Raw genomic sequence first — 25,174 nt, forward strand, 5'->3', positions numbered from 1 at the left:
CTGTGGGACGCGCGGCGCGGCGCGGCGCGAACGCGCGAATGCGCGCCGGCGACGCGCGCCGCGTCCCCAGAGTTCATCTGCTCTTTTAACCCCGAAACGACCAAACGCGCCCTTCTCTAATCACGAATGTGAATTATTCACGTTACAAATGAAATGTTCTTAATTAACATCCGATCCTGGCTATTTAAACAATGCAATAAGGTTCTCTTAACGTCATAATCAATGTGAGAGGTATGAATGTGACGTTGGAATATTCGTCAGTATATTTCATCATTTGTCGTTACAGTAGCAGCAGTAATTCTGCTCTTCAGACTGCAGGAGTGATTTATGTACAGGGTTCATGTCCCAGGAGAGAACACCAGTGCAAAATCATCACCCTTTAATGGAACCTGTGTGTAAAACTTGCCATTTGATCGGTGGTGCTAAATATAACGTTAAAAACGGCCAACCTGGCTGCTTCCACTGACCTCCCGCTTTAAGGCGAGCAAATGAAGACAGGAGCGATGGATAAACATTATTTCAGGTCGGATTTGGCAGGATTAGGGCTTGTAATAAGAGTATTAGGTCTGGTATTAGGTCTATTCCAAAAGAGCTTGTGGTCAACTTGTGGGGCAGGGCCTTAAGAAGGGACCTGGTGGCTCTTCTTTCACAAGACCCTTGTTCGTAAAGCAGTTTTCCACTAAAATATTTTCACACAAGCAAATGGTGTATTAGTTGCATCGATTTTAATCAGCCGATGCACCTTCTTGGCTCATTTTAAGTGGCAACTAGTAGATATAGCCAGAGTAGAAGTCACTTTAAAAGGGTTTCTGCTTGATAAGGAGCATAACGGAAGCCTTTTCTCCCAAGCGCAGCCTAGATTGGTGTGTTAGGCCTATTATTACATAAATGACAATTTAAAATTCAGAGTAAAATAGAAGGGACGCTTGGCGCCCTGCTCCTGCTGGTAGTCGCCAGGTCTTTTATTAAAGGTCAACTGTCTGATTTAAGCTTATCCGTCCAGATAAGCAATTCCCCGCAATCTGTCCTGAAGGCGAGATATGTTTCTGCAAATCTCTCTGAATATAATCTTTTTGGAATCATATTCCGGATGCTGAGTTTTGATTAAAAAATAAGAAGAAGAAGAATTGGACACGAAGGCGAATAACATGGAACCGAATTTACAAAGCGGGTATTAACGTTTAATAGGACGAAGGAGGAAGAGAGGAGAAAAAATTGGGTTCGTCCGCGGTGCGCAAATCCATCTTTGCCTGGACGGAGTGACGCAGCAGTCTGGGCCCTGACCAGGTGATAAAAACAGCCCGAAAGAATTCACCAACTCCTCCCCGTAAAGACGAAGGGGGCGAATCCGACATTTGGAGACGTGTTCATTTTAAAGAGAAGTCGTAAAGAAAGGCTGCCAGACACGATCGAAGGTAATGAAGCATGCGCAATGGGATCTGATGACGGACTCATGTCTTTCAGCAGGTGTTATGGAAGAAGAAAGGGAAAGGTGACTTCATCGTGCCTGCGTTCCGTCTGAAAGTAAATCAGCGGGGGGGGGTATTTGTTTTTTAACAGCAGGTACATTGCATCCTATTTACAAGGATGCTTTATTGTGTTAACCTGAACTACCACTGCAACTAGTGAATTAAAACTCATATCAGATATGAGATATGAATTTTTTATATTCGACATCTGATTCAACACACGTTTACATGCAAAATGTAATATGTAAACAATGCTGTGTGTGTGCTAAAGAAATCAATAAGGTCTTTAAGCATCACACATGTTCTTCCCACCTCCTAATTTTTTTTTCTGGCAGGGGTGGGCCTAATCCCAAACAGATTTCAGATAATCTTAGATACCCCCCCCACAAAAAAAAAAAAAAAAACCAAGGAATGTAATACTGAAAAAAAAAAACATAATTATATTTGAGATTTGGCTAAGGTTTGAGGGATATGTCCAAGTGTCACTTGAACCCTAAGGTAGCATTAGGTAAGGCAGCATTGTGTGTGTGTGTGTGTCTGTGTGTGTGTTATACCAGTGATCACACAAGTGTGCAGTCGACCCTCCTGCTGTCAACCTCCCTCAGCCCCTTGCAGCCGTTTCTACTCCGGCAGACTGTGCACGTAACTCCTTCAAACATCAATTGGGGCTTGCTTGCAATAGCAGATCGGAACCAAAAAAGGGACAAAAAATGAACAATAATAATAATTATAATAATAATAATTTAAAGACTGTGGTCTTCATTTTGACTGCCAGGTTACAATTTAAGTACCATTGCCAAGTCTCAAATTAAAACCTGTCCCCAAGCGTACGTCGTCTTACGTTGTGTCAAAGGTCAAAGGGAGGCTTACATAAAGAAAAGTAGGTTAGGTTATCAAAATTTTCCATCCCACTCCGACTGTTTACTCGGCGAGCAAGCGCCCTGCGATGTCAAAGCAGATAAATGATTCTGACACGGCAGCAATAGCCAATTCATGCCATAATACAAACAATTATTATGGACAACAATTTGCCCAACAACAACAATTTGCCCGAGGCCTGACAAAAGAGCCAGAGTGGAGGTGCCATTTGATGTGTCCCATGTCGAGCACTGAGGGCTCATGAAACAAAGTCTTTGCGCTGATGGCTCAGGGTTCAAATGTTGATGAGGGGGACAATGTACACACTTCATTACATTTTGTCAAAGGGCGCAATGAAATGTGTGCAGGACATTGTTTCTGTTCATGTCTCCCTCCATGGAATTCCTGGTCGCCGATGTCGCTACAAGGTCTCTGCTAATGAGTTTTGTCAAAGATAATTATGGGCTCCGAAGAGTGTCCAAAGTGCTGAAGAAAAACTCTCTTTGTGTGTCTCTCTGGTGGACATTGCATTTTCGACCCCTGGTACTTCCTATGCCCTTCCAATGACCTGCTCTTCTTCCTACCACAGGGCCCCAGGCTCTGTCCTCAAAAGTCTATTCATCTCCTGTCAATCCCCTTGTCCTCGGACTGATCCTAATTCAGCCGACCCTATAGCGTGGCACTGTACAAAAGTGCCGCCAGTCACAATATGTAGTGAGGGCCGCCGGCTCCATTGGCCCTTCGGCTGGGAAAGCGAGGGACCCCGGTGCCCCGGTGGCACTCAGGGCATATGGAAATGGGGGCGCACACTGGTGTGGTCCTTGTCTTTCTCTCTGCAGTGTAACTGTCAGCGAGACACAAACTCCCGGTATAATGATACAATGAAGGTGAGGCTCGTCCCGTAACGAACCCTAATAACTTTCTGCTCCCCACGCTTGTGCCAAAGCACAAATCTCTTCAACAGAGATAAGGCTCCATTATGTGTTGTTAGTTGTTTGCGGTGATGTATTCACGCCACTATGGATTTGGCATGAACTAGCACTCAAAGTTGTTCTGACGGAATGACTGTGAGGATATGGAGTTTTTATTGACGACTGTGGGAAAACATTCGGGAGGCAATTAGACGAGATGGGGAGTTAAATGCTCGCGCATATCCGCCCCTGAAGCCATGCAGCAATAAGGTTAAGTCATTTGTGGCTACATTACAGCAGCTAAATTCAGTGCCGGGCTGATAACAACATTTGATGCATTCGTCTGCCATTTTGTAATATTTGGAATCTTGAAATATTATAAAATGGGTAGTAGTAGCCTAGTGGGTAACACACTTGCCTGTGAACCAGAAGACCCGGGTTCAAATCCCACTTACTACCATTGTGTCCCTGAGCAAGACACTTAACCCTAAGTTGCTCCAGGGAGACTGTCCCTGTAAATACTGATTGTAAGTCGCTCTGGATAAGGGCGTCTGATAAATGCTGTAAATGTAAATGTAAAATGTCACTGAATCTAAAATGTTTTGTTTGTTTTACTTGATTACTTCTGAAGGAAATTGCTTCTCTGAATTTAAGTGAGCAGTGCTGAGCAGTGGGCAGCCATGACAGGCGCCTGGGGAGCAGTGTGTGGGGACGGTGCTTTGCTCTGTGGCAACCTTCTGATTACGGGGCCGCTTCCTTAACCGCTGGGCCACCACTGCCCCAACTGTCACTTTATTGACACCCTCACGTAGATTGTGTTTCAGTGCCAGAAACACAAAGGAACAGTTCACCATGTTGTTATGTACCTGTTCATAACTTACAAACGCAGACCTCTTGCATGCACGCTAACGGTAACCTGACCCCATTCTTTATTTTCCTGACCACGCGGTCCACAATGCCACGCAGCGCCAACGTCAGGCGATATGAATTGACAAAAGAAGGTCACAGACAGCAATGAAAATGAACAGTGCGTAGGTGGCGATCTGCTGCTCGGCTGTTCTTTTTTTGTTTATCGGCTGAAGTGGCAGATCTCTGTCTGTGACCTTGGGCAGACGGCCCCCAGCGCCCACATAATCTTCTGTGTCATTTTAATACCCTCCAGTAATCCTCCCATCTTTTATTTAATCTCCCCCTCGACTTCTGTTTTTCTTCCACTTGATGTCAGTCATCTGTTTTGGTCTTTCGTGGCTCCTGTTGGAAGCCCAGTTTTACTTTCACACGAGGCGTATCGTGTCGCCGTCTGACTGCAGTCTCGCCCCGGTCTCTCAGCGCGCTGGAGGGCGCCCTCCACCTCGATAAACCGGGTGTGGAGAAGGCGGCCAGGAACACTTTGATCATTATGTAAAATGCGTCCGCTGCATTTCATCAGATGGGTGGCTCGCGACATGCTTCTGTGACGTGTCCCCTAAAAATATCCGTCCGCCTCAAAATAATGTCCGCGTTCAAACAAATGTGTAGAACTTGTGTACACTAGTAATCTTATCTGAAACAAGGGTGCTGCTAAGACTTGTGGTCCCTGTGAAATGACATGAACAATGGGCTCCCCTTACAAATGACTGAGATCACTATGACAACACATATATTTTCGTTGCAGGGGGGTTTGGGAGAGGTCAGCCTTTAACAGCCACATAATAAATGACTTGGGACAAATGTACTACTGAAAAAATAAGTCTATAAAAATCTTTTTCGTAGTTAGTTTTTTGGTAATAAATGGTTTTGGACTCCACCAATAATCAATACATCAATTAGAACTAAATAAAGCTGGTCTATGCATGAATAGAAAAAGTAGAAATGCAATGTATTGAAACAATGATGTGTGTGAAAATACACAGATCATATGACAATATATTCATAGCACAATCCAGCTAAATAAGCTTAAAAAATATGCTCAATAAATAAAGTGGTGTTTAAATATACCGTGAGTTATATATACCGTAGCATTTTTTTAGTCAACCAGTTCTGCTGCCGTGGCTATTTACCACCTCAGTTGCTAGCATTGCCACCAGAAGAAATCCTGCTACCCAGTCATTTGCGATTTTTACGTGGCTGGGCACCGTGTGCCTCGTTCTGCCCGGTGCCGGGCGTAAAGCTCTAATCTTTATTTAACACCAGGCTCTGTCTGAGTGGGATGGAGGCAGCCACACAACACACTGGCATGTGTAAACTGTAATTATACAGTACACAGTCATATACAGCCGTGCGGTGACTGATCTCTCAGCTCTCGACAGGCCGGGACACGTGCATAGTGTGAGTGCCTTGTTGCGACATAGGGAGGAAACCACTTCTTTACTAAAGTCTTCATTGAGCATGAATGTCTCATAGCAGGCTAAGAATGGATGTGGCAGAGCAGGGTGTGTGCGTGAAATTTACGGCCATTTTCTTTCCTTTTTTCCCCTCTCGCTTTTTCTTTTTTTTTTTTTTTTTGTAAAGGAAAATTGGGAAATAGCAACCTATATAAAAGTACAGAACCTGTATTTTGCCATCCTCAGCTATCGGCTGTTCTAATCACTCCGGGTATTACAGTAATGAGGACAAGAAGGGCCGACAGACCCGAACACGTTTACTCTGCATTTATTTCAGCGGCGCGGGCTGGCGGAAGTGGGGCCGACTCTCAGCAGGTTTATGTAGCAGTATGGCTTCAGCATGTTCCTCCTCACTTCTCTCGGCTTGGGGTCTGCCTCACCCTGGGAGCCTCGCGCATTAGATCCCTGTCTGGTATGCAAGTCAAATGACTATTATTTCCAATAGAGATAATTCTTCACTTTGAAGAGTTAAACGTGAATAATATATTATTGCCTGGAATTTTTGACTGAACCCATCTACACTTTTGGATACGTAGTATTTAAAACAAGGGGGGAGAAATACATATGTTGATGAGTGCGGCAGTGAAAACGATCAAAGCTTTTAAGTCGCCTGGATTTATTTTAAATGAAAAAGAGAACGTCTACGTTCAGAAGTGCCACGCCGCAAGAAGCTGACGTCGGCTTCTGAGAAGCCTGCAAGGTGGGCACAGAAGGAGGCGTTGTCGTGGTTGCGCGCCAGTTATGACATTGCTTTAGAGCCATCTACTTGAGCCGAGGCAGCCATCAAAGCGGGGCAGTCACAACACGCTCCACATTCTAAAGCAGCAAGGTAAACAGTGCGCCAAAGAGGCGCGGGGCCCACACACAGAGCGCATTGTCAGGCTTCACCCCTAAACACAACTGCCATAAAACAGATCCCATTATTCACGTGTGGGATTTTTTTTCTCCCCCCTCCTCCCCCCCCTCCAGCCTCGGGGCTGTGGCCAATGACAGACCATCATAATTACGCATTTTATTGGCCGTCTCATTGCAGCTATGACTGATTCGCCTCCCAAAACCCAAGCGTTCCCATTTGCACTTTCATGTGGAAAGTGAGCAAAAAAAAGCCACAGCTTGCCTGTTTCAAAGGTGGGCTGACAAATATTTATGGCCTGACTTGAAGTCACTTTTAATCAGCCCTCGTGAGTAGCTGCTAAGGAATCTGTTATTGGAACACGCTTATCTCTTACATTATGAATGGTCCTTCAGAGCGCTGCGCCCCTTGATGTGGTTGTCTAAAAATAATAAGTGACACATTTCTTTGGAACTATTCATAATCAAGGGCTATCAGCAAACAGAGCTTTCTTTAGCACATGGGATGGAAATAAAACAGTGGCTTCCCTCTACTGGCCAGAATTTGAACTGCAGTCGGGGCCAGATGCACTGGGCCTCCGGGGTTCTACTCGGTTCAACCGTAAAAAAAATGAAGAAATGTTCACAAAAAGGTAATTCTGGAGGACAGCGACAGGAATTAGACATTTAGGTCACAAAAGCCGTCGTCACCCTCAACTCATGTCCTTATTTTGGGGGTATATATAACATATAACAAGTGGTATCAATGTCTAACACGAGAAATACTTCAATTCTGACTGATAAATATAAGAGGGAAAAGTTTCTTAAAAAGACGATTGAGAAAGGAACAATATGTGAAATCAGCACAGAGGAAAAAAGAGCAGATACAGTATAAAAGCGGATTAATAAAAAAATTAAAATAATCATAAAACCTAATATCAAGTTAATATCAAAGCAAGTCACATTGAATCCATTTTTTTGTATTTCACTCATTCACAATTGTCCGTGTTCAAATCCAGCCACGTGTTTGAAGCTGTCTAGTTTGAAATGTAGATTTATGACACCAATATGTTCTTTTCCATGCTTTAACAGCCTATAAGGCATTATGGGAGGGGGGCATTACCGAAAACACATATTTCCCCTGTATTAGGAGTTATGGGGATAGCAATCCTTAAAATGAAAGCCATAAATCACATTTCCCAACTATTATACCATTAACAGGAGCATGGTGCTGTCATTTAGGTCATGCTAATAGTTTGGATGGAGGGCTGCGGCTATTCACAAAGCAAGGGAGTAGAAATGAAAGAGGGAAGTGTTCGCTTCTCCATGGGAGGAAGGCATTGTGTGCACCGCAGCTTGTGTTGGTGGTCCTGGGTTAGTCAGTTCCTCTTTTTTTTTTTTTTTTTTGCCCGTTTTAGATGCTGTTCGCATCTGTTCCGCATTTCACCCGCTTTTTTTCTCTCTCCCCCTTCTGTCTTTCAATTGAGTTTCTAAATTCTGCCTCTCTGTGGTCTTCCAGAGAGACCCCAACGACAAACTAGTGGGCGCATTTTTGCAATATCCCAGGCACTGGATGCCAGCGCAGAACATATTAAATTTGTTACTAATTTTAAACTTGGCACGGCCGAGCGCGTAGCTGCCACTGGCTCACTGGAGGCAGCGGGTTCGGGCCCGACGCAACCACAACCACAATACAAACAAAGCGTGAGGAACAGCAGCTCCCTGTGTTCTACTGACAGTAAATGTTTAGAAAAAGCCCTTTTTAAAAATAACTCGGCATAATGGAATTAGTGCCGAAACCGGAGTAACGCTGAGTGCTCCGGTCCCCCCCCCACCCAACAGATAAAAATACGCTGTGGCGGCTTAAAGCGCAAAGAGCTAGACGGAAATATCAAGATTTTTTAAATAATTGAGCATCTTTTTCACCATGGAGGAATGCAGGTGGTTCCTGGTTCAGAAAGTAGGAAAGTACGGTTGGACTGTTACAGGAATGTTGGGTAGTTTGATCCGAATTTTGCAGGACAGCGCCTGGTTAGCATACGGCTCATTTACATTCCCACTACTGCTCTCCAGAGCCTTCGCCACCATTTTTGGTGACAAGGTCAGAGGGTGAGGTGTGTGTGTGTGTGTGTGTGCGAGCGTGAGGGTGTGTGTTTTGCTTGGCAGCGTGTTGAGGAAACACACATTTGATCCTTATTTTAATTATTTTCCCCCGTGTGGCCATGTTGGAGCGGCTGCTCCATTCCCCCACTGCAGCTGTCACCCGTGGAACTGCAGTGACCTCTAGAGACCGTTCCGTCCACGTACAATATGGAGGCTCGGTGACAGCTCTGGCGCGGGGCTCGCAGAGGTGACAGCGTGTGATGGCAGCCAGGTTGGGTTGTAGTCTGCCTAAGCCCAGGCATGGTTGTGCCATAAATCCAGGCCTCCCCCTCCAACACACACACACACACACACACACACACAGAATCCCAAAACAATGCGAGACAAGTGAAGTGAGCCGCCCCGGTGCGCCTCTGCACTGCGAATCACCCCAGGAGCGCGGCTCCATCTGATCTAATGTGTTTAGCAAACACTCATTTATTCTCCCCTATTCCATAACACTGAGGAGCCTTTGTTTATGGCCATGATTACTCTCAGTTCATCCACAGTTCACTCGCCGTACCCACCAGTGTACAGGAACCAGGTGGATTTATAACGTTTCGTCTCGCCGGCAGTAAAATGTTAGATGGACTGAGGGAATTCTGTGTCGTTGAGAAACGGCGGCCGCTTTATAACCAGCGAATGCAGAAACGGGCTCTGATTGGATGCACATTAATCAAGCAGGTTTCTTTTTTCTTTAGATATTTTCACACTAAATGTTGCTGTCTGTGAGTTGCTGTTCTGGTGCAGTAGGAGAGAGGCCAAACTATATTTTTCTTCTACTTTCTGTTTTGACTAGCAAGTAGATGGATGCATTGATATTTCCAGCTCAGTTTAATGTGTAAACCCAACAGAAACACCGTTAAACTCGTGGCAGTAAGACAGGGACAGTAAAAAGAGACTGAATTTGATACTTTAATCTTTATGCGTCTCTGCCGTTCAGTAGTATGCATATTTAATAAACGGTGCGTTAATTATAAAACTTAATAAGTAGTTCGAAAACACTGTTAAAACGGTCCCCAACAAAAATAACAACACCCCTAATAAACACAACATATCATTATTCATATTATTAAAAATACCAATACACTACACTGCAGACTACTATCTAGAAATATTCTTTATTTTTATATATTCTATATGCATTCTATTTCTGTATTAAAAAAAAAAAAGGTAATAGAATAAAAATAATAATAACAACAACAATTATTTCTATTGTTGTTGGTGGTGGTTTTATTATTAATTATTAATAATAATTCAGAATTATATTCTCTATTTTTAAATTATAATTCACCAGATGCTATACCAATGTGTCACTTTAAAATACAGCATGAATTGTTTTAAAAATATTGTTTTATAGGTCTGTCTTGCTGCAGCTTCAAGTAGAGGTCCCTCAGACACACAGTTTACATGTCCTTATTCGTCCCTGAAGCCTCTCTGCATCTCTCTCTGTGCGTCAGGATGGAACGCATGTCCTCAGATGCATGTGGCGCAGTGCAGACACACAGATGCACGGGACCATACGGCCAGTGGCTCATTAGAGGTCTGTCTAATGCATGAATCAAAGGGTAAAACGGAGGAAACGATCAATCTGCCTAATGGGAATCCCTCGTGTGGAATGTGGGCGTGGCATGCCCAGCTGTACTCTCCCAGTGTGACCTCCCAGCGCACAGCCAGTCTCACGGCTCTGCCTCCCCCTCCCAAACCACCGACTATGGCCTGAGCGGCGGTTCCCCCCGCGCCCGCCGCCACTGCCCCAAAACAAACTGTTCACGTTTGGCCCCAGGTCCCTCCTCTCCGCCCACTGTCTGCCTGCCACACGGTGGTGATGTGGCTAGCTCACGCTGGGCTGGAGGACCTAACATATCCCATGTGTCAGCTGTCCGCTCCTGCGCCGGGCGCCTACAGTGCTCGCACGTGACGGCCACATTTGTCAAGACACCGGGACACCCTCTCCAGCAGGAAGACCTTCAGATGGTAGGAAGATGGGGGCGAGACAATATTTATACACGTCCAAGCTCCTGTCAAGTGCGGGCATTTATTTTCATCAGAACAAACGCTCTCAGCATGGGAACGCTGGAAGTTCTCAGTCGAGGGAAGTCCTGCCAGAGTTCAAAAATACCCATCAGGCCTTCAGAGAACGTCCAGCTTTGAATTCTAGAGCCTTTAAGTCAACACAGATCCGTGCGACCCGCACAAAACATGGCTTATCTACACAGACGTGGGCTGCCCAGCAGAATGAAAGATGAAATTATGTAAAACAGAAGTTCATTTAAACCAGTTAGTGATCCTTGATCCAGCCTGGGACAACGATGCTGGAGGCGAGGAGAGAGAGCGACGCTGTTGCCGTACATGAATCAGGGTCACTGCAGCCCTTTGGAAATTATTTCAAAATTGCTTAGTTGCATAGAACTCCCTTTAGTGCTGAACAGACTTTCATAAAATTGATTTTCTGAGTACACCCTTTTAGCAGCTATAAGCTTGAAATATGAACCCTTCATTGCTGAAAGCATTTCATTTTTTTCCCCCTGTAACTAATGATCTGGGGAGGGAGTGTGTTTGAAATTCTCTATGGCAGCCATTTCCATAATTAAACAGTGCTAATTATAGAGCTTTGCCTGACTTTAAACAAACAGGCGCAGTCGTAGAGCAAGGTTTGACTCCTTTCATTAGAACTCAGCGCAAATCACCCCCCACCCCAGTTAATCTGCTCGCAAATGAAACACAGGCGACATTTACGCACACACTCCTCATTACCGAACACACAACTTACATGCATTTGTTTGTAGAGGATAAAGCCGGCCTATCACAGGGTATGGTCAATCGCGTGTAATAAATGCAAGTATTTAAACATTTGTAATTTAAAATTACCCCCCGCTTCGGTGCTGTTTGGTTCTTTAATAAATCCCTATACTGCAAACAGGCACCTCTGCAGCCTTAATGATCCTGCGTGGGTCGGAATGTATGTTTTTAATAATGGTGGAGTGTCTGTGTGTGGTATTGCCATTACCGAGGTCCTGGCACGCAGTATGGCCATTGCTTCAACGCTGCCGAATTGACACATTAACACCACAGAATTGTACTGCAAACCATAATATCAGAGAAAACAAGAAAAAATACAGACAAAGAAAAAAAGAGAGTGTGCAAGGCGGTGGAAAATGTCTGGAATTGTCAGTAATTTACACATCAACAGCGTCTAAATTATTGAAAGGACGGGAAATTATAATTGACTGTGCACCCTGCACGGCCCATTCTTCACAAACAGCTGGAGGTACTTGACATTTACGGGCAGTTTGTAATGTAAATGACAAAACTGCATTTCCCCCGTAAGTTAACAGCGGATGGAGTGATGGACTACAGTCTATAAGGCAGCTACAGGTGGGGGTCAATTATCATTTGAATAATCGAGCCAGGCGCAGGCAGACGAGCACCCGCTCTGAAGTGTGACACATTTTTATCTCTATGCATTTCAATGAAGTCGGACTGGTACATAAAAGGTTATCACCTAGGAAACATATTTGCCTAAGCACAAGTTAAACAGGCAAGTGAGATCAGCATAGATATTCAATTTAGCCAGTCAATCCTGACCTATAAATATTTCAACAAAACCCAATGAGGACGCTTCCTCTCTTTTTTCCCCTTCAACATCGCCCTCTCTTTTCCCTCCCTTCTTTGATCCAATTCCATTCGTGCTGAAGGAGATATGGACAGGGCGTAGTGTAGAGGGAAATGGGGAGCAATGGAGGGAGCGGAAGAGAGAAGGAGGGGGTTTCAGAAATTCAAGAATACTGTAGCTTATCTATTAAGTGGATTGTTTAATGCATCTGGCATCTGAGCACCCAAGGGGTCGGGGAAAAAAAGTGGATGGAGGGGGGCGGATTTAACAATCGAGCTGCAGGCACCGATGGCTCCAAAGTTCAGGAGACATAAAATAATCTATAGTTGTGAGCTGACAAATCTGGCCTGACACCTTGCTCCATCTCACACACTCTGGAGATGCACATTAATCACGCCACACACACACCGCACGGTGCACTGGGGACGCCTCAAAGTGAGGTGGAGGTTATACAGGCAAGGGGATTAATCAATAACATACACACACACACACACACACACACGGTAATAACAGCCTGCAGTCACTGCTAAAGCCCCTCTGGTATATCACACACACACACACACACACATGCACGCAAGGGGACATACACCAATCCTGAAGAACATCGGTGCAGAAGTGCACATGTTGACCCACATGTGATTTACACACATGGCACAGGACTCACAGTGTACTGGTTCTGGGGATTTATGCTGACTGATCCTGCATACAAATACAGACACACACACACACACACACACACACACACACATGCACAGAACAACAGTATGACAAAGCTACACTAAGATCAGAAATGACTGAACACATCAACTCAAACACCTTTAAACACCTGCATCCCTTTAGAAAAATGTGGAGGAAGCCCTCCGGAGGGGAGCCGGTAACAACCCAGTACAAACGTAGCTCTGCGTCTGTCACCGCGCCACGCTGGCAGAGACAAGCAGAGGGGAAGAGTCCCGTCATTTCTCCACCATCGGCGCATAAAAAGGCACAGAAACAAAAGGCGCCGCTGTAATTACAGCTCCTGTCTGCGGGAACCTCGGGCCGAGATTGACACCGCACCGTCAGGGGAGGACGTGATGCAGTCATCGCCATACAGCAGCTAATTAAACATGGCATGTCCACAGAGCCAGACCTATGGGGTGCCAACGAGGACGAGTTCACCGGCTTCTAGCTCAGATTACATAATTGAATTACAGGAAAAATAAGTGCGCGCACTACACTCTGCCTGGGCCTTTTTTGGGTGTCCAAACAATAAAAATTGCTGTTTACCCCCCTAAATTACCAGGGTAGAGTGATTCCCAGCTGAAGAAGGAGGCAGGTACAGGCCTCCTTCTCCATGCAGAACTCCAATTGCGGTTACCACCCCAACACAAAGCTGACAAGCCGTCTCATCTGGGAATTAAAACTATATCATGAAGAAGAGGGAAAGAAAAAAAAAAACAGAAAGGAAAGGGGGGAGTGAGAGATCTTGACTGTCCAAGCCCTCTCTGTTGGAATAAGCCACCCAGAGAGACCTCGATCAGCACTGTGGCCTGACAGGGGATCTGTCACCCGCCTCATACGGCATCCTGGGGTTGATTTAGCGGGGAGCAGACAGTGTGGCAGGAGGTGAAAACTCCAGCTATTTGTCAACGCGCCGCCGTGTCAAAATGTCAGGGCTTGGGACATCCCTGCCGCAGCTGGGCTGTTAGCTAAAGAGACAGGCCGTATGGTCCGAGCCGGAGCAGCCTGTCAGAGGAGTCAGTCTGGACGTGAAGGCCCTGTGGGGGGGGTGCAGCCACATCTCTCCTTCTCTCCGGTGGAAGAATTGTCTTTCTCTATCGCCATCCTTTTGTATTTGTTGTTAGATTTTTTTCCTGTGAAGCTCAGGCCTGGCACTCTGACGTAAACACAGCATCAAATCTCAATTCTGGCCTCGTCTATTTCTCCCCCAAATATTGCATGCATATAAACACATAAAAAAAACAACCTCCTTAAAAACAACCAATACTGAGACAAACAAAAAATGATGAATGGACAAATATCTGATTATGGGACACTGCAGAACGGAAGACGTTTACCCAAGAGAATTCAAAGACGTAAAGAGGAGCAAAAATAACGATAAGGCCAAATTAGATCATGGACCATATGAAATCGTAAACAACTGTAAATGTCCTCACAGTTCACTTCCTTAGTCTTTCTTAAGCTTCTTTAAGTCTAGAGGAGTTCCAGTCCATGCAAACAGGGTATTTATAGGTCAAACTCCCTATCTGGGTTTGGTGGAAGATTACGGATCAGCTTATTGCCAGAAAAGAACATGAATTCACCCCGTGAAGACACACACACACACACACACACACACACATACACACACATACACACACATGTACCATCATGTATACGTTGATTCAGAGAATGATAGAGTGGCCAAGGTTTATACTTCCAAGTGTCTTCCTTCCACGCATCTCTTTTTTTTTTCTGGGCTGTTTTGTTTCCCCATCTTAACCCCCTCCCAGAGTCCATCTGGTACTTTCGCGCCCCCTCAAAACAAGAGCTCATGGACTAATTACCGCGTAGACACACACAGACGGCCAAAGGCTCGAGTGTGTCTGTCTCGCTGCACTCTCCTCCCCCGAGAGCCTCAGACCTTTAACAGGGCAGGGAAATAAATGAACCCCAACTGACCATGAATTATCTAAATGATCTCACTATGTTAGAATATTCTTTAAAAAAAGTTTTAATTTGTGGTTAATTGTTGCACAGAAACACAGAATGTGCCTGCAGTTCATGGAACCAAGAGGAACCGTCTGGTGACAGAAGTTTGCCAGGTGTAGGCGAGTGAATGGTCAGGTCCTGCTGGACCTGCTAAAAAAAACAGCAATCGTTCATCTTCAGCTGATTTATATGTTGTTTGATGCACTGTAGGTGCTACTTTACATGTTCAAAATTCAGATTTGAATCAGTTCCTCTTAATTTAATTATACATTTTTTCATTTTAAAACATGCCAGTAAATCTAGAATCGGAAATGAAATTATTTTGTTCCTGGAGTGAATTTGCTCACTATTTGTCTTTTTTTTTTTTTAACCAAAATGTAGCAATTAGGTTCACAGTGTATTTAACATACATTTAACATTTCACAGCCTCCTGTTTTAAACATTTAAATGTGTTTCACATTTTATTGCACAAGGAAATGTAATGAAAAAAAAAAAAAGATCTCTCGCCCTCATCCACACCAAAAAAGCCTCAGTGTTCCCTCTCTCACATACTTTTGCCTTTTCAGGCTGCCCTGTAATCCTTTCCCTCACTCTCACTAAAGGCAACTTTCCTGTCGGGTCTGGATTCAATCTGCCACGAGTGCAATATCACATTTCCCCAACCTTCACCTTCTAATTCTGCCATCAGCAACATTTATGAACTAATAACATTGTTTAGCCAAAACTTTGTGGTAGACGGTTTAAGTAAAGGTTCCTTTCTTTGCACGTGACAAGCATCTTATTTTCCAGTGACCTAATTCTCTAGGTGCATAATAAAAAACAAAGACTCTAACTCATATGACAAACCCCAAATTCACTGCTTGCATGACTGTGGTTTTAATTAGAATAGACAAGAGGATCGTAAAAATTATCCATCAGTTTCCAAGGTTTATCATGGCTGACATCTTGCAGAGAATTACTATATCAAAATACATTTATTTTAAATTTGTCACCTTCACATGTCCGAGAAAAATGCATTTTGGGTAGAATTAAACACAGCTCTATCAGACTACTATTAAAAAAAGATATTACCATATCACGGTTTCCGCTGTTTTATAACGTTTGAAGAACACCAGATAAAAATGACATAAAGAACAATTTTATCATCCATACTAACTGCAACATGTGACATTTACAGGTCTTCAACAGAATGAACGCTGAAAACAATAATAAACTAAAATTACGCATTAACTGTCACATTATTAGGCTGCACTCTACATCCATGATATAAAAATACAATCAAGGAGGATAAGTCTCATACAGAATTTCACTGTGGCATTTTAGCTATTTAATGTGGGTTAGACTTTATAACTAAAATGAGAAAATGTGGTAATTCTAGGAAAGAAAGGGCTTATCCTTAGTTATTTTCACTAAAGATTATGTCCACCATCCAAACCTGGATTCACTGCAAATGTGGCTATTTAAGGACACATATAAAAAACTACAAATCTGCTTTTATGAACACATCCGCAAGAGAATTCAGAGAGAACAAAAAAGCAAACACACTAAATCAAGTAATATTGACATATTAGTCTGCGTTAGAATATATCATGTAGAGGTTAATGGCACATTCCTCCCATAAATATTTCAGTTCCTTTCCAAAAAGGCAAGTAAAGGCCGTTCCTGTTCTGCAGCTGGTTGAGGAACGGGACTCGGCCATGCCAGGCGGAGCCCATGTGGGCTTGCCGCCCCCTATACTTTGATCTCAGCTGGTGTAACAGATAGCTTTGGGCCCAGGCCTGGCCCAGGAAGCCGGGTGCAGAACGTTCCAGAAAAGCACAAGGCAGCCGGAGCCAAGCCACGGGAGCAGCCTGCTCCATTCAAGGCGCTCCAGTTGGAGTTCTAGTGACACACTTTCCCTGCTAATGGGGACACCTGCAGGCCTGCTCCATCTCCGTTTGAGTGTCAAAGAGGAACAGAAGGATGGAAGCGGTGCCTTGACCGTCAGCCTGGCATCGGTGGCTGGCGCAAGATGACGCATCTTTTCATATCGAGTGACAGCATGGGACCACCAGGCCCACTGAGCTGACTGTGGGCATCTTTCACGGCCCCTATAGGTTTAGCATGGAATGCAAAAAAAAAAAAAAAAAACATAAACTGAAGTCCTTTTTCCACAAAAATGTCCACAATTTACTGTAAATGCAACACATTTTACTAATATTTTACTAACAATTCTAATAGTTATGGTTGCTTATCACTGGTGCAAGTTCTTAACACAAACACTGCAGAACTTTTAAAAAGTATATTCACTGAGCAAGCAATTACAAAGAATTAGCTACAGTAGCTACATGGCCACATTGTTAGAGATGCTTTACAGGTGTACAGTTACACGCTGTAGCCCATCTGTGGCTGTGCACAGTTTGCCTGCCAGCCACCCACCCACCATTCATCATTGTTCACGTTCAGAGCCAAGTAGCCCTGCTGCCGTGATATTATTTGTACGAGGGATCATTCTCGATGTAGCGGGGATACTAAGGTTGAATTTGGAAGCCTGGAGTAGACGGATCATTTTTATAAAAGCCTAATAAAATCTGTACATGGCAACAAATTGGTAATAGTTTTTAACCCAACAAATGCGTGGAGCAGCTACAGGGTTGATATCTCTATCAAACCGTTCAGTGAATGTATGCTATATTGAAAAGGAAATCACGTAAATGCTGCACAGTCCATCTGATAAAAGAAAGTGTTCAGCAGTTCAACAGCTCGTACCTGCAGATCATGGAAAAGACGGTCGGTTGCATGTGCACGTAGGAATAATTGCTTTTTAATGTTTGCACTTTAAACAGATAATTACAGAAACAAAGTGTGCAGCAGGAGTCCAATGGACAGCGGCGATGAAAAGGGCATCCAATTACCGGGGAAAAGTATTGGTACCTGGGGTGTATTTTCCTTAAACACGATCCTGGGCAGTTTAAAGAGGGCTGGAGGCAGACGCGCAGGGCCGAGCAGCGGCGGCGGGAGTCGGCCTCGAGCCGGCTGAAATTTATGGTTGCACTTTTCTCATTACACCAGAGGATAATCAACCTTTAAACAAACCGATTATTTCCCAGCCCTCTGAAGTCCTCACGTCTAATCATATCGTTTAGCCTCATCCTCCCTGACAGAGAGGCCGGCCCACATGCAGACACACACACTCACTGGCTGAGTCTCACACACGCATGCACACGCAACCACACACACACACACACACACACACTGTGAACGTTGACCTCCTGCTGCAATAATATGGCAGTTATTTCACGGGGACAGATTTATAGAGACAAGACACTCAGTTAGTGTCCAGAGGTGGCATGAGGGATGACTTACTGACTGAAGGAGGGAGGGACACACACACAGACACGAGCACTTTGATCAGCAGGAATACACCAATGAGCCTGACTGTCAGCATGTGTGTGCAATGGCCAAAGGCTCATTTCCCAGCTGGTAACTGCTGCCTGGTCCTACAGAGACATCAGCAGGCAGACCGTGAAAGCAACTCGCCAGACACACATTCACGCACAAACATTTTTCATCCAGTCCAGTGCAGCTCTGGCAAAATACTCAAAAAAAAGCCAAGGTGTTTCTGATGTTGGGATGTGATTATGTTAAGACTTCTAATTAAGTAAGTCTGCCCAGACTCTCTTTTACTGGCCACCCCCCTTCTGTCTCGTTCTCAGGTACGGACATCTGACCCTGGGTGCAGAACAAAGTGGAAAAGCTCAGAGAGTTAAGAGGGAAATCAAAGGGACAGCGATGCCGAATTCAAAGGGGATCAAATGCTGCCTTTATTCCAGGGCTGGAGCCCCTGGATTGGCCCAGCAGTGAAAGGCTGCTCTGTGCCAGGGGGAGCCGGACTGGGTCAGGTGAACCAGCACCTCCCCACCCAAACCGCCACCACATACACCTGACCTCCACAAGACGACTCGAGACACGGGTGTCACTACGCTCGACTGCCCCGGCACACAACAGCCCTAATCCATTAATGAGTGGTTACAGCCAAAGGGAAGGTGGGGAGGGGGAGGCGTCAGGGTAACGTTACGCCGCCCGTTGCAATCGGGGTCATGTGGCCCCTTTAAATTAGGGACATATTTTCCCTCAGGCATTGTCTCAAGGAGTGTATTCATGAAACAGCGCAGTGATAAATGACACAGTAACCGCATCTCCATAGTAAGACCCAGGCTGGAAAGTGATTTTCAGGTAACAAAAGGTCTGGGTCAGGGATTATCGCCGTTTACTAAGGTGTATGGGATAATCCAATTTTCAACAGGGGGGGGCCAAACAACAAAGGCCATTGAGCAGACATCATTAGGCATTACCACATTGGCTCAGCACAGGCCCCACCAGTGAAAGCAGCACAATGGAGTTAATTACATCTTTTTTTTCCAGCCCTCGTCTTCGCAAAATAAAGAAATAAAAATGTGACAAAACAAAACCGTTCACAGTGAATTTTGGCAACGAGACTGAGGCTCACGGCTATCTGGCGCATGCCAAAACAAATCATATTAAAATGTTAGTACAAAACACTAACCTTGTTGGCTCCCTCTGTGCCTGTAAATGCCAGCAAACTTCATTAGACTGGGAATGGGGGGAAGGGGGTGTATGACGGGTGGGGCTGGAAAAGAGGGGTGGAGGGGGTTTGGGGGGGTGAATATGCTTTTAGGAAACCTTGCTTCAGTAGCAATTATAAATAAGTTCCTTCATGAAGTTCGCGTCATGGGTGGGCTGCTGGCTGGGAGCAGGTTGGCGCGTCGTCAACTGATCACTATTGTGACTGTAAAGTAAGCCCAGGGAGCCATCTCAAGTAACGGCTTTGTTACCGAATAAATGTCGCCTGTAACGAAGTTTTCAAAGGGCCGTTTGTCAACTTGTTTACAGCGTCGAGCCTCATAGCTACGAAGACGAGAGTCAAAGGGAGGGCAGACCTGGGAAAGCGGCGAAATGAAGAGAAACCTGAGTTTTTCCTCTATCTTTCACTTCCCCTGTTTTACAGATTCTGTTCCTACAGACAGCTAGTAAGAACATGTGAAAGTTGGGTAAATTGCTGCGAGGGCACCAAGGTCAGATCGGAGCAACGTATCATGTGTGTCAATGAAAGAGAAAGAAGGTGTGTGTAATCCACTGTACTGTTCATATACCTATATGCCCTCAGAGTTTCACTTTTTTCATGGCAACTGTGTTAAAAAATTCCAAAAACAGCCATTTGGGGTCAGATATATATTACTTATAATTTAGCCAAAAGCAAAAGCTGGCAAAAGCAGCTTAAGTTACATGACATCATCACTTCATCACCACCCTGCCCTTATTTATACTGAAAGCTCAAACCAAAGTTAACAAACACAAAACTCTTTAGTTGCATTCTTGCATTCTGTTCCATATAGGCTGCCAGCCACTGAACCCAGTCGTTCAAAAAACGTAGTAGTTCCAAAAAACACATGCGATGTTTTCTGCACAATGCAGCAAAAATTCCTTCTCTCCCCAGCAAGTTTAAGACCCCGGAATCTGTCGTTTGAGCTTGCAACATGAACTTGGCCTTCACAGCCAAGGATCGTAATCCTGAAGACAACGCAATGACTGTGAGTCTTAAGCTGCTCTTGGTCTTGCTCTGTTTTGACACGCATCGAGTCTTTCGACTTTAATTAGGAATAATTACAAGACAATCTGAGGGGATTTATAAATGTCACTCACGCATGTGAGAATTAAGCCAAGATGCCAGCTGCAACATGGCAGACGTTTCAAATGTCAAACTTTCATATAAAAACATGTTTGCGTAACTGTAGCAAAAGCTAACAAGTTCGTAATTTATGGCTCTAAACGGAGTAGAAAAATGCCTGGTGTTATTTTTTAAACAGATGCTCGTGCTCCAAGCGAACAAGCAGAGGAGATAAATCCTCTCTGACAAGTGAGCATACAGTTATTGAATTTCCAGTAATGATACATCCACAGCGGTGACATTTCACCAGAGCAGCAGTTTAAGGGGTTTTGGGGGAGTCTGCAGGGTGTAAAAGTGGTGAATGTGGGGTTATTTTGTGAAAGGGAGAACTGCACAGGGAACGCAGATCCACCGGGAGGAAGGGTCGCCGAGCGAAACGGCATAGCAACCTGTCTCGCTACAGCCCCATCACTCACTCAGGCCTCAAGGAGGAGAGGAAAAAAAAAAAAAAGGCCTGTCGAGTAACTCAAACGGTCGCTCTGTGCGTTCAGCAGAGGGGGGGAGGGGGGAGGGAATCACTTGACCTGTCCCATGTGAAATGCAACAGGTCTCTGCGCACCTCCCCACCGGCGGGCCTCGCCCCCGGGACCGGGACCCTCTTTTCAGCAGCATCATTAATCTTTCTCCTCTCTCCTCCCGACATATGAGGCGGCCCCGCCCAGCCCGGCCCAGCCCCGGCAGTGGCTCCTCTCAGGCTACGATAAGATCTAAGGCTCACGGCGGGCGACCCGTGGAGCGCCGCTACCACAGATATCACTGCCAGCGCCCCCTTTTCACTAAAAGGCAACAATTTAAGACTGACTCTGCAGCGTAACCCGAGCCCCACGCAAACACACTTACACACACACACAGGCCCATCACAAGCCTCTCTCCCCAATGCTCTCCCCTGATTGTAGTCAGATGCCAGACAGGAGTGAAAGGAGCACTTATCCCACCTGACGCCCACCTCCAGGCAACAGAGAACAAAGGGGAGTTAACGAGAGGAATACGCCCGGAGAAGGGGGGGGGTGAGGTAAAAATAATTATAATAATACCAAGTTCTCATGTTTTGCACAAACAGAAGCAAACACGTCTTTTGCCATCTTAACAACAGAGCTTCGGGTTTCAAATAAACAGGGATACAAACACTGACGGGGAATAAGAAGTGATCTGACGGGAAAGAGATGCTGTGATGTCTGCGGGTAAGTGATGAGACACAGTGCACCGTGTTCACACGCCCACCTTTGTTATAAGGCAACTGGACCTTGGTGTAGGGTTGTGTAGCCTACGTTTATGTGACATGATGAATGTTTTCACTCTGGGCTATTGCCGCCCGATTCAGAAGACGCCTGTCATTGTTTTAGAGCTAGGCTTTGAAACGCTGACATGGAGCAGAACAATGTCCTTAGACTGTGTGGGCACCAGTGGCTGCTCTGTTATGACACTGCGGTGTCTGAAAAATATGCTGTAACAGGAGCAAATATTCTGGTTGAAATTACCCCTGTCTACGGACAAAATGAAACGGAATTAAAATAACACATTTCTTTCAAATCTATGAATGTGATATTATTAAAAACAAAATTGCATCTAAATTATTAAGCAGAGTGTTAATTGCATTATATAAGTTTCATAAACTTTGGAATGCTTGCTTGCTAAGAGTAGCTAAGGCAGGCGAAGGGCCAGCACCACGGCACACTAGGCTTTCGCCCAGAGGCACAAAAACAGCAATCGCCCATCCAATATGGTGAGAGACTGAGAAAGTGCTTCTGATCGGGATCAAGAAAAGCAAAAGGAGCCCAGGGGATTAGCAGCCCTCCCAAAGGGGCCTAAACTTTCAGTCTTGGGCTGAGGTCTGAGCCATCAGGGCAAGGCCTGGGCCATTTGGGTTAAGGAGCCCACAGGGGGCAATGAGGTGTCCCCTGTGGGTTTAGGCAGCTTGTGCTGCTCACTCCTTTAATTAAAGCCCTTCCATCAGGGCAGATTACTGCAAGCCGGGCAGCCTGTAGATTTCAAGAGACTAATACCCCTCATTGTCTCTTAGGGTGGGCTTAAATATGTCGATACAATGGCATAATTGTGCTTATGTATATATATGTGTGTGTGTGTGTATGTGTGTGTTTGAACACATACACACACACACACACACACACACATATATATATATATATATATATATATATATATAAGCACAATTATGCCATTGAATCTACATATTTAAGAACAAAATGGTTATACATACCGCTGTATACAATGGCATATACAAGATATATTACAAGATATATTGTGCATGGGACTATAGTAAAAAATTATTTGGAGTATGTTGTCCAAAAAGGCAGGATGTTAAGCAGCATTACAATTTTTAATTGACCTTTTTTAATTTTGTTATAATCAGGTTTGGCAAGGTACAGGATGGTGCACCAAATGCCACATTCTGCGCACCCTCCCTATGCAACCTCCTCGCACAAGCTTTTTGACCCATCTCAACTCTACTGCAAGGGCTCTGTGGTGATTTAGATACCTCACTCATGCTTTTTTTTTCTTGTAGGAAACATTAGCAAACAATCGGTGTGGTAGTGGCCTAGTGGGTAACCCACTGGCCTATGAGCCAGAAGAGCCAGGTTGAAATTCCACTTGCTACCATTGTGTCCCTGAGCAGGACACTTAACCCTGAGTCCAGGAGGAACTGTCCCTGTAACCGACCTCTGGATAAGGCCGTCTGATGAATGCTGTAAATGTAAATGTTAGCATGGCAGCACTAACGCTGTTAAAACAGAAACCGAGTGAGGAGCCACACGGTGGTGGGGAAGGGGGAAGGGTGTGACGGGCATCAATGCTGCCATCTACTGAAAGAGTTATCTTAATCTCGGAGTCAGACCACATTCGCTCTGATGTATCTGCTGGAACCCGGGGAATAAGAAGGCCGACTTCAAAGGGCGTGCACTGCTGCTAATTTTTCTGGCCGGCGAGGACGGTGCAGAGCACGGATTTGAGGCTCTCGCTGCACTTCAAAGCCGGGCGCCTTAAAAAAAAAAAAAAAAAAAAAAAAAAGGGGGCCTGGCTGTGTTTTGACGCGGATCTGCAAAGGTGAACGGGAATCAAGCAACCGCTGCAGACCCCGTCTGAAGTCGGGCCTCGCTGTCTTCGCCCAACCCCTCATCGGCAGCGCAGACGCACGCACCCACCCTGCGTCTGCCTCGACAAAAGCGGGAGAGCAAAAAAAAAAAAGAAACAAGAAGATTCGATAATGCCTCTGAGATACGGGATTACCTGACGAGACGCCTGCTCTGCCACGCCGGGAGTAAAATCTCAAGTGCCCCCCATCTCCAGCTCGGCTAAACACAACCCTCAAAAAGCACATCAAACCTCGCCTTTGAAGCAAAGCAGGCAATTAACCCCTCGAGTCCAAAATTACAGATTGCTGGTGGATGTGACACTTTTTTGGCAGGCGCGGGCTTGCGTGTGGGAAGGGAGGCGTGTTTTTCCGGGGGTGTTTGTTTTAAAGGCAGGCTACTCCTCTAATGAAGTGATGCGCCGTGCAGTGGAGACAACCCATTTCTGTCAGTCTGAGAGGCAAACTAGGCTAAACCTCTAGAGGAGGGCTAGCTCCGCGCCGGGAAGTGTTTGCTCTCCATTATTTGTACTTCTGCTCACTTCTGAGGAACAATGCGGCGAGATGCTGGGGGAACAAAGGAGCCTGGCTCCTTGTGAATTTTAATTAAGCCGTGGGCGCGGCAAAACAATGATGAGGTCTATCCCCATTTCAAGTGTGTTTGTGTGTCACCCCGTTCGCTTGTATCACTTTGCATAAAAATAATTAGGCGAGGGGGAAGAGGGTGCGGGTGGAAGGGGGAAAAGATTGAGATCAGCGATAAGGAGCCAACGATCCCTTGACTGATGTCGTTGATGAGATACATTATATGTTTGTGGATAGGAACAGCTTGTATGGAGAGCTGTGCTAGACTCCAGGAGATGGTTTTACAAAATGTCCCACTTTGGAGAGGCAGAGAGGCTCAGGACGTGGAGAAGCCCACGTTTGATGAGCCCACGTTGCATCTGAAAATGGGGAACCTGGCGGTGGAACGGGTTCAGCGGAGGGAGCTCAACGCCTGTTGTCTCACATCAGCCCCGCTGCCGTCATCGACTTCCAGACTGGCCATGCCTAAAATAACCTGCTTGTATCCCAACTCCGCTACGCTGCAGAGCAATCGAAGCAAGCATGCTCCAGAAAATGTCTCCCCAGCTGCAAAACACACACCGTACTGGAGAATGGTGCCTTTTTATTTATTTCTTCCCCTCTTTCCTTTTGGCAAAGACCAATGGCGGGCTACACTGGGGATCTGCTAGGCCCTTTTATCTTGTAAGATGGAACAGGGTCATTTCTGATCTGTGCAAGATATTGTTTTACGGATGGATTCTGTGCCACCCTCCCTGGCAAACAGAGATTACACAGTGATTATAAGCAACTCAATACTGTATGACAGCCCCTTCCACGTGAGGGACTTACAATCATGTTTCATTAATTCGGCTTGAATGAAGCCTCATTTCAAGCATCAAGGAGCTTAAGATTTATGTGAAATTAATAACAG

The 25,174-nt window shown here is 45.2% G+C and overlaps 1 long non-coding RNA gene across 2 annotated transcripts in view; it reads right to left on the reverse strand.

Moving 5' to 3' along the window:
* LOC114765663 (uncharacterized) overlaps positions 1-23,951 on the reverse strand; it is an 87,634-nt gene extending 63,683 nt beyond the window's left edge. For both annotated transcript variants that reach the window (XR_003742699.1, XR_003742698.1), the window contains exon 1: positions 23,856-23,951. This is a non-coding gene — a long non-coding RNA (uncharacterized LOC114765663). The remainder of the gene's footprint in view (positions 1-23,855) is intronic.
* Between the last annotated feature and the right edge of the window lie 1,223 nt (positions 23,952-25,174).

The sequence above is a fragment of the Denticeps clupeoides genome, chromosome 16 (genome assembly GCF_900700375.1).
Source record: "Denticeps clupeoides chromosome 16, fDenClu1.1, whole genome shotgun sequence".
Lineage (NCBI taxonomy): Eukaryota > Metazoa > Chordata > Actinopteri > Clupeiformes > Denticipitidae > Denticeps > Denticeps clupeoides.